Source organism: Plutella xylostella, chromosome 14 (genome assembly GCF_932276165.1).
Source record: "Plutella xylostella chromosome 14, ilPluXylo3.1, whole genome shotgun sequence".
Lineage (NCBI taxonomy): Eukaryota > Metazoa > Arthropoda > Insecta > Lepidoptera > Plutellidae > Plutella > Plutella xylostella.
Genome location: NC_063994.1, coordinates 9,327,913 through 9,338,973, shown reverse-complemented (window position 1 = coordinate 9,338,973; position 11,061 = coordinate 9,327,913). Strand labels below are relative to the sequence as shown.

The window sequence follows — 11,061 nt, the reverse complement described above, 5'->3', positions numbered from 1 at the left end:
GTTTGTTGGTATTGGACTGATAGCGTCTATGTATATGATTGGGTAGCTATATGATTGTGTACGGACCTATGTATACCCTGTACCTGTTAATAGGACTCCACATTCATTTATTATACCTAATTATTAGATTATAAAAGGTCACGTGACCGTGAAGTTTGTATGGAAAGGCGAATATTTTTTCACGCGAATTTTCAAAAGTCGTAGAACAAAATTGGTTCAAGTTGACCTCCTTTCGGCTTTCCCATACACCTTTTGCGTGTTTACACCGGCAATATTATGTGTAGGAAAATGTTAGGAACTCATTTAAAGGCCCTATTAAAGTACCTAAATTAGAAGAGTAATTAAATGAATGCAACGGTAGTTAAGATGGCTATATAATCTGATGTACCATGCCTCAATCCCCTTCCGTTTCGCCTACATATTCATGGCGCGACAATCAAAGGATTTTTCCATTGTCCACAGTTTTTAGAGTGTGGCCCATAGAGCTACTAATGTTATAGACAACCTGGTTTGCTAGAACAAAACATAATTCCTATCTTACCACCATCGTAATGTCGGATGTATACATATTTGAAGCAAGGACAATAAATAAATAAATAATATATAAATATATGTGAGGACATCTCTCACACGGCCATCCGACCCCAAGTTAGGCAGAGCCTGTGTTATGGGTATCGGAGAGCTGATATATCTACACAAATACATAGATACATACATATTAAATATAAATATCAACACCCAAGACCGTGTACAAATATCTGTCTTCTCTGCCCCAGCCGGGAATCGAATCCGGGACCTTCGGCTTAGCAGCAAGGGTCACTAACTACTACATCAGTCGGCCGTCGACAACTTTTATTTTAATATTGTACCAACGTTAACAGGAATTTCATCGTCAAATAATAAAAGTTAGGCTCCGCTTCCCTAGCCCTCACTTTTGACTGGAGGTCCTAGAGGTAGGACCCACGGAATAATTAACAGCCCGATCAACCTCACTTAATCGGTTGAATTCCGTGAAATGACGCACAATAAAAACCTATTGACTATCAGACGATATCGGAAATATACGTACCGAAGTATGCAAAAGGTTAAATTTGCTATAACCACTAAACATTTTCAGAAACTCTATGGTCTAAAAAACAGCAAAAAAACATGACAAATTGCGGTATTTGTTCGCGATCGCGATACAGTCCACCGACAAAAAAAACAAACAATAGCGCCGCAATGGGATCACATAACAATTGCTCGACACGGCGCTTTTAACTGCGAATATATTTTATTTATGTACCTACAGCTTTGAGGGAAATTAAGAGGCGATTTTACTTTGTTATGTGGTTCAGTGTCCGCGGGAAAATCAAAAAACATTTTTTACATGAGTTTATTGATAAATGGTTTTCGATTGGCCGTCTTCTAGGATACAGCTATGGCTCTTATTGCTTAATAAACAGTTTACTGCATCTAATATCAAGAATATCATCATCATCATCAAACAACAATGGTTAACTGCTAGACAAAGGCCATCTATCTATTAAAATATTGTAGGAACCTACTCATCGGAATATAGTTATCAACGATAGTTTAGAAATATATTTCATTAAAACACCATAAATACTTACTATAATAAAAAAACATACTCAGTAACATAAGTTGTCCGAAGGAAACTCCAAGCTTTTGACATGACGTTTTAGATTTGACATTTTATTTGCACGATCACAAAATGGTTCAGTTTCTGGCTTACTATACCCTTTTTGCCAAGTCAGTTCCCATCGACATGACCAAAAGAAAACCCTTTTATTATATTATTATTTAGTTATTATTGGTAGGTACACCGCCCTCTAATTCGTCACTTTGTTTGCGAAATATATAAGGTTGCTCTCAGCGATAAGGCCGCATATTGTACATTAGTTCTAGTCTATTATAAGTAGGTATGTTTTTTGTATGTCTGATTTATATGGTGTTCAATAAACCAATATTCTATTCTTTTCTATTCTTTTTTTCATAATCAGTTCGATTGTACGCCAGAGCGTGGTGATACGAAACATGATACTTACATAATATTTCGAATATCCTTCCTAACGGTATGATAATGGTCAATGAAACCGAGAATTAGGTGCTTCGCATATTTTAGAATTAATTAGCTATCCAAGATGGGCTACGGGGGATTTCTTGTAGCGAATATTATATTATATTGAGCTTGAGGTATACAACTATACAGGCTGATGCAAAATTAATATGGTCAGCTGAGTCACCCCGTTCGCTTTATTTTTTGCAACATTCTGTGTACCTAGTAATGTACGGTGGCCTGCGCCTAAAAGTAATCAGGCGAATTGGAAACAGTAATGCCATCTAGTAACCAGCTTGTAAATATAAGTTACGGGGCGGTGGCGGTAATAATAACAGCATAATGATAGCATATTTCGAGAACGCTATCATGGTCGGTGATAGTCTGAGTGGTTAAGCATTCATGAATTGATGCGGCGGCATGAGGTCCCTGTGTTCAAGTCCTCCACTAAATAGTAAAACTATTGGTTTTTATTTTTAAATGCCTTTTAACATTCTTGATATCAGTAGTAAGCACCGATAAGTAATATTTAGAAGCCAAAGCGATTTATAAAACGTTGAGTGGAACGCAAGTGTTGTATTGTCTCAAAGAACTTTGGGATTCATGATCACATATACTTAATATATTATAATAATAATATATAGTTCTACCCTCAATCTTATGAGAACAACTCAATAAATAAAAAGAAGCAAGTTTTAGTTAGTCGTCCGCTACATTGCACCTGACTGCTACTAACTATTGTTGATTATTGATCCCATCAAGTGTGTTATTGATTAACAATCAATTTTAATTTAGTTTTTTAAATACTAACAAACCCTTAATCGAATTAAAAAATTAAAAAAAGAAAGTAAAGGAAACTTCTATCATATTATGATCTTTAAAGTCACAAAAAACAATAACAGGATGCGAAGTAAGTATCAGCAAATTCGTAATAACTCATGCGGCACCGCCGCGCCACGCCTTAACAACTACGCCACAGTCATTATGACGAAATTGTAAGAAATTAACTACCTAATATACACTAGTAAAAACAGCGAATACAAACAATATCGTACTGCTCAAACACTCTTACTTATAGAACAACAACATGCACTTATCAAAACACACGTCCAATACGTTGTAGTTACAAGGTTTTTACTAGATGGCATCACTGTGCGGACCGTGCCTGCATACTTTTAGGCGCAGGCCACTGTACATTAATCTGGTATTTAAAAAAAAATGCAATAAATACCTAAACAGTTCTTTTTTCTTCTCTGGTGGCTGACTGGTATACAAAGATTTGAGCTAATGATAGAGCTACATAGGTATAATTATGTTTAACTATTAACCACCTTATTTTACACGATAGTAGGTAAATAGTTTTATGTGCAAAACAAAATTTCGTTAATAGTTGGGAATAACTGATTTCGTGATACTTTTTTAGCTTGCAATAGTATAAATATTTTCACTTATAATATGTAGGTACATGGATTTTAAGTTTTCACCTATAGGTGCGCTATTTCAGTTAAGTTTAAGTACATAATAAAACGTGAATATTTGTAGCTACTTTACTTATCACCAATGGTACCTATCCTAAAACGTGACAAGTCAAAATCTAAATAATAGTCCGAATAATAATGGAAAACTTTGAGCCACCGTGGCTAAGTTTATGCAAACCTGCACAATACCGTCACGCGCGCTGGGGCTACTCTTAGGCCACGTTCAGATGACAAGCGCTCAACGCGCGTTTTGATGACGCGCGTTTACAACTACATACATTTTATTCAGGTTGTACACATGCTAACGCGCGTTACGCGGATTAAAATGTATGTAGTTGTAAACGCGCGTCATCAAAACGCGCGTTGAGCGCTTGTCATCTGAACGTGGCCTTATTAGACCTAGTTCACATGACAAGCGCTCAACGCGCGTTTTGATAACGCGCGTTTACAACTACATACATTTTATTCCACGCGAGGCGCGTTAGCATGTGTACAGCCTGAATAAAATGTATGTAGTTGTAAAAACGCGCGTCATACACTGGGTCTTAGCTTGATGTAACACAAACGTACGATTAACACAAGAAATGGAGTCGTGGTAAGTGTAGCGGCGCTGGTGACTGAGGTCACCCTAAAAGTGTTAGTGTCTACAGCACATGCTGAGCTGACGCCTTTTTGACACTCTGGATAGCATCCTGTTGTGTAATTGTTTGTTTTGTATTTTATTATTTTCTGTCAGTTTTTTTTGTCGATATATCAGTGTGTTAAGTAAATTTTAATGTCTCTTTATCTTTTTCATAAGCTAAAGTGACCCATTTGATGTTTTCGTGGCGTGCCAGCGAACTTCTAGAAAGTTTCAGAGTATCACAATGTGCATAATTTCTGTGTTGTCGACAAAGAGAAGCTTTAGACTACAGTACGTCTAGTACAGGTTTGATAGTTTGTCGAAAACTATAGAAGTATACGTTTTCTATTATACCAAGTATACGCCTCTAGTGGAAACTAATCATGAATCTTTTGTGAGATAATGTATGCAGATGACAGAAGATAACGTGAACGTTTTTCGCTATCGTAAAATTTCAAAACCTATGTTATAGTCTATTTTTTACTCCCACGTTTATTGTGTAAGTGAGCCCTAACTAAATACAAAATTCGTACCTTTGTTAAAAACCTATAATATTTTCTTAAACGAAATCCCAACATATTTTATTATTGGCTAAAAAAACATGAGCATCAATTCTGTACATCAGCGGAGCGCTAAAAATACATAACGTAATATCAAAGAGTATATTTATAAAGACTACTAAACGTAGAAATACTCTGTATCGACGGATGCGCGTAAAAAATAATGTCCATTATAGAGGGACTGCGGACATTGTGGACCGCCCGGGGGATTCCCAACTGGTACAGCTAGTTAACTGTGTTTTTTTACCCAAATACACTGACAAGCAATGAAAAAGTTCCACTCACAAAATGGCGTACAAACACACACACACTCACGCCTTGTATTAATGTACTCCCTTGCGGGGTAGGCAGAGGTGCATTGCTGCACCCACTTTTCGCCAGAGTGTTATGTTTGTCCCAATGTAATATGGGGCGGGCCTATGTCCATTTTACGGGCACATCCAAGACCCGAGAACAAATATCTATGTTTAAACAAATATCTGCCCCAGCCGGGAATCGAACCCGGGACCTTCGGCTCAGTAGTCAGGGTCACTAACCACTACGCCATTCGATCGTACAAACAATCAAAAGTTTTTCAAACATTTAATTTAAATCTCTATGAAGAAGGTAACACTAGAGTTGACTAGAGTATTGCGGCGCTCTGTAGGAGAAGCGTTAATGTATAAGTAGTGGACTATTGCGGTATGATGGTGATACAGTTAGGCCTTGGTCTCCTATTTACGCCGTAGTTCGCGTCCAGCGTCACGCCGTAGGCCGCGTCACGATGCTCACTATAGAAATGTACTGATGCGGTCTCCCTCACACGCCGACGTTGGCGCGTAGACGCCGTAGGTAGGCCGTAGGACGTTGATCGAAACGTTTACGTCAAAGTCTGACGCCGCATATAGCATAAAATAGGAGACCCAGGCCTTACTATTCTCCACCGTCCGTACAAAACGGCCGCAAACAAATCGCAAACTGTCATTTTCCATTTAGACCTTTAGTGCCAATTTCATAAATAAAAGAAACTGACATCTATGTAGAAATGAAACGGTTGCTCTACGGTTGCACAACTGTGTCTGTGAGATTCTAAGCTCACGTTGTAAGATTGCAAGGGTGCAATAAGAATAGCCCATTGTTATCTCACCGGAAAACATCAGGGCATCCTCGCGGCCACTCTCTAATGTGCAAAGCTTAAGAATATGCGCGAAAACGGCGCGGAATTTCACTAAAATCGGGGAAAGGAAGATTCAATATACGGAACCTTGTATTTTTATGTAAAACGTTGCGATGAGCGTTTGGGTTACTTCAGCTTGAAAAAAACGAAGGAACGAGTACTGTAATATACCGAAATAGAATAGATAGATACCTACTAATGGACACAGGTTGTTAATTGTATATAAATTATAACGCAGAATGAAGGTGCTGCGCACAATCCTGCGAGGATTATTGTAGTATCCTTAAGCTTGTCGTTTTCTTATGTATTATTACCTAGAATTAAATAAATAAAAAAATAATACTTATTCGCGCAACTGAGCTTCAGAACTCTATTGGCTCCAAATAACATAAATACATACATACATAATTATGCACTCACGACTGTAATTCCCGAAGGGGTAGTCAGAGGTGGCTCACAAGCGAGCCACCCACTTTTCGCAACATATTTGTAATCACGTGATAGGTTGCGAACCATATAGCCGTTTTGGGATAAGTACAATGCATTTAGGATACACATCAAAATAAATAAAATACAAATATAAACATGTGTTAAAACCAGAAGGAAAAGGTGACACAAAAAGTAAACTCATTCGTGAAATAGGTTCGTTTTACCATAAATCATTAATACGACTTGAAAACATGAGGATTTATATCAATAACAAACAAATTAAATCAGAAAATACAACAAGAGCACGACTCCATTCAAATCAACTCCCTCCTTCCTTGACAATGACATTGACATCTCCTTTTTGACGTTTCCCGCCATGGCTTATCTGCCGACCACAGAGTACGTCGTCGCGGTGTAAATACGATTGCTTCCTGTTATTATTCTGAGGTTCGGAGTTATATTTGTAACACGGCCTTTCCTGACGGCGTGACGTCCTCGACCGCAACGTCTTCTCAAAGTCTTCAACACCACGCTCTAGGCAATCCAAAACTCAGCACTTCAAAATCTGAAAACAATTGATGTGATTAGAAGGGTATTTTTTTGCATTTTGTTCTAATTGGGCAGAGGCACACGAGTCGGCTTGCCACCCTCACCACTGGCAGAGGCACACGAGTCGGCTTGCCACCCTAACCACTGGCAGAGGCACACGAGTCGGCTTGCCACCCTAACCACTGGCAGAGGCACACGAGTCGGCTTGCCAACATCACCACTAGCAGAGGCACACGAGTCGGCTTGCTAACCTAACCACTGGCAGAGGCACACGAGTCGGCTTGCCACCCTAACCACTGGCAGAGGCACACGAGTCGGCTTGCCAACATCACCACTAGCAGAGGCACACGAGTCGGCTTGCCAACATCACCACTAGCAGAGGCACACGAGTCGGCTTGCTAACCTAACCACTGGCAGAGGCACACGAGTCGGCTTGCCACCCTAACCACTGGCAGAGGCACACGAGTCGGCTTGCCAACCTCACCACTGGCAGAGGCACACGAGTCGGCTTGCCAACAACTTGGGCAGAGGCACACGAGTCGGCATAACCCTGAACAACAGATAAATTGGCATACAAATAAATAGTAAAAATTCAGTACTGGCAGAGGCACACGAGTCGGCTTGCCAACAACTTGGGCAGAGGCACACGAGTCGGCATAACCCTGAACAACAGATAAATTGGCATACAAATAAATAGTAAAAATTTAGCACTGGCAGAGGCACACGAGTCGGCTTGCCAACAACTTGGGCAGAGGCACTCGAGTCGGCATAACCCGAACAGAGAGATAAATTGGCACACAAATAAATGGTAAAAATTCAATACTCATAGTGGACTGAGCACCTTTGTAAACAATAGCAATGTCATTATGACTGCTAGATTAGCACACAAACTAACAACAAAAAATAATTGTTAATACCTTTGTTAGCATTCAAACAAATTAATAAAGTTATGAATGAAAGTCAAAGCCACTCATCGCATTTCTGCGTGAGATCCCGTCGAGAGCAGTTTGAAGTACTTGTGAATGCCCCTCGATGCATCTTACACGTCAGCCGTCTATGGCCAACGGTAGCGCGCATCATGCGCACACAGCGTGCGTGTTGTGCACCCGCGTCAGGCGGTTGCCTGCGCGACCACCAGACAGCAGCGCGCAGACAGCGCAGATAGCAGCGCGCAGACAGCGCAGACAGCAGCGCGCAGTCAGCAGCGCGCAGACAGCAGCGCATATACAGCGCAGTCAGCAGCGCGCATACAGCGCAGTCAGCAGCGCGCAGACAGCAGCGCGCATACAGCGCAGTCAGCAGCGCGCATACAGCGCAGACAGCAGCGCGCATACAGCGCAGACAGCAGCGCGCAGACAGCGCAGACAGCAGCGCGCAGTCAGCAGCGCGCAGACAGCAGCGCGCATACAGCGCAGTCAGCAGCGCGCAGACAGCAGCGCGCATACAGCGCAGACAGCAGCGCGCAGTCAGCAGCGCGCAGACAGCAGCGCGCAGTCAGCAGCGCGCATACAGCGCAGACAGCAACGCGCAGTCAGCAGCGCGCAGACAGCAGCGCGCAGACAGCAGCGCGCATACAGCGCAGACAGCAACGCGCAGTCAGCAGCGCGCAGACAGCAGCGCGCAGACAGCAGCGCGCAGTCAGCAGCGCGCAGACAGCGCAGACAGCAGCGCGCAGTCAGCAGCGCGCATACAGCGCAGACAGCAACGCGCAGTCAGCAGCGCGCAGACAGCAGCGCGCAGACAGCGCAGACAGCAGCGCGCAGTCAGCAGCGCGCATACAGCGCAGACAGCAGCGCGCAGACAGCGCAGGCCGCAATGCGCATACAGCGCAGACTGCTTGGAGGTACTGCATCGGCACCATCTGGTTGCAATCCAGCTCAGCCAGTCTGACCAGTGTAGAAGCTGGCTTCATTGAGATTCTCATTCTAAAGCTGCACTCATCCAGTCAAGTCTGCTTAACAAAAAAAAACATCAAATATGAGTCAAAATTCATATCCTGCATTAGCTTTAACCTCAAGTGGTACCAGTTGAAGGTAGACTTTTTATTGACCTCATTTACTTCAGTTCGGCCACTCCTGTAATAAAATTAAACCATTCCTATCATACCATTCGGCCACTCCTTTAATAGGGTCTCACACACCTATGCATGAGGGTCAGAACCAATCTCAACTGCTTTCATAGGTTAGGTTAGGAAACATAAGAAGCAATAAGTACTTACTGAGTACTGAGTAACTGTACCACGTTATTTCAGGTTTACCTATCTCAATACATCTATATACAATGACATGGAGTGATGGTTGGTGCTACATGTAAGAAACTACTCAAGCTGATGGCAAAATTATTATCCTTTCACACTGTCACTTACCATCTCAACCTTAGATTAACAATATACAGATGGTGTGCCACATACATACAAAAGCAAAGTTTTCTGCATTTTGTTTACTGTCAAACCGTTTTAATTTTAACCTACTACACCTCTGAGATAGCAAAGTCACAAATTAAACTTATTCAAAATAAGAGCTCAGCGGTAGAAGTGGGATGTTATTTTTTTTTATTGACATTTCTTTTGCACTGACACTCCATCTAGTTTGTGTATTCAAATATTGTTGCTCAACTGTTGAATTCATCTTTGCTTTCATATAAAATAATTTCAAAATAAATGTTGATTGATATCTGAACTATTGAAATAACTGAAACTGGTAGCAACATAATGCATAATGCTGTGAGCACGGGCAACAGTGGCGTGATGCAATCACTTCCTAATTCAAATCTTACCACGATAAATAGTGCCAAGAACATACTTACAGGAATAATATCAAACTACCTGTTACTTCTTTTCACAACACCAATGTACTTACGTACCGGCTTTATACAACAAGAACTCATAAACTCACCGCCTAGGGGACAGAAAATTTATAAAATAAAGTGTGCAGAATACCAATATTTCTGTATTTTTCTGATTTAACTTGTATTGTATGAAAAACATAGGCAGAAGCGGACAATAGCGCGTGGAAAGAATCCAACTTCTGATGTTAAAACCAGAAGGAAAAGGTGACACAAAAAGTAAACTCATTCGTGAAATAGGTTCGTTTTACCATAAATCATTAATACGACTTGAAAACATGAGGATTTATATCAATAACAAACAAATTAAATCAGAAAATACAACAAGAGCACGACTCCATTCAAATATTGATTCAAATCAACTCCCTCCTTCCTTGACAATGACATTGACATCTCCTTTTTGACGTTTCCCGCCATGGCTTATCTGCCGACCACAGAGTACGTCGTCGCGGTGTAAATACGATTGCTTCCTGTTATTATTCTGAGGTTCGGAGTTATATTTGTAACACATGCATATATTATTGAACCCGGGATCTTCGGCAGGCAGGGTCACTATCACTACACCATCGGGTCGTCAGGTCCAAAGCTAAGTAGCATTTTAATACTCTATTGTTCTTTATAGTTCATACTACCTATACCTATGCAGCGTTACAAAGGATGTCTGCTTTTGCCTCTATTTTTTGCGCTCTGCCACTTAAAAGGCATTTTGAATAGACCTGTCGATAAAGTAAGTTATAATTAATCATCCTGTAACTTGATAGATGATCTACGCCATCGTAAACAGAATATTTTTTATATACTGTACTATATATAGTACTATATACTGTAGGTATGTATTTTACATTAATGCGAGCTCTAACGATGGAAGAAATTATCGTTAGGAATTCTAGGTCCCGCTCATAATAAATGTCTAGGTACGATTATTATTTATTGGCTCAACATATAGGTTATTTTCTATGACTATTTATAAGATATTATAATATTTTTTAGGTAGCTTATCCCAAAACGGTGATATGGTTCGCAACCTATCACGTGAGTATAAATGTGCTGCGAAAAGTAGGTGGTTCGCTTTGTGAGCCACCTCTGACTACCCCTTCGGGGATTACAGTCGTCAGTGCATATGTATGTATGTATATGTAGGTGTTTTAAATCCATAAAATAGATGAGTAGGTAAACCTAATGTTCAGTTATTTTTATTACAAAACACCGGGTCCTATTGAATCGCCCGTCACAATATTCACAATACTTTTCAAACAAATTCGTTAATTTTAAATTACAGTACCTATCATTTTGACGAACAAATAAATGTTTTCCCAAAACCTTTCAAGTATTATGTTTATTTACAAAGCTGATTGAATAAAATT

The 11,061-nt window shown here is 40.5% G+C and overlaps 1 long non-coding RNA gene across 1 annotated transcript; it reads right to left on the bottom strand.

The window, feature by feature from the left end:
* Window positions 1–6,547: 6,547 nt before the first annotated feature.
* LOC125489501 lies at window positions 6,548–10,217 on the bottom strand. The gene is made up of 2 exons (XR_007267049.1): window positions 9,716–10,217; window positions 6,548–6,869 (listed from the first exon to the last, which is right to left on the bottom strand). It is a non-coding gene; the product is annotated as an uncharacterized LOC125489501 (long non-coding RNA).
* Window positions 10,218–11,061: the final 844 nt, after the last annotated feature.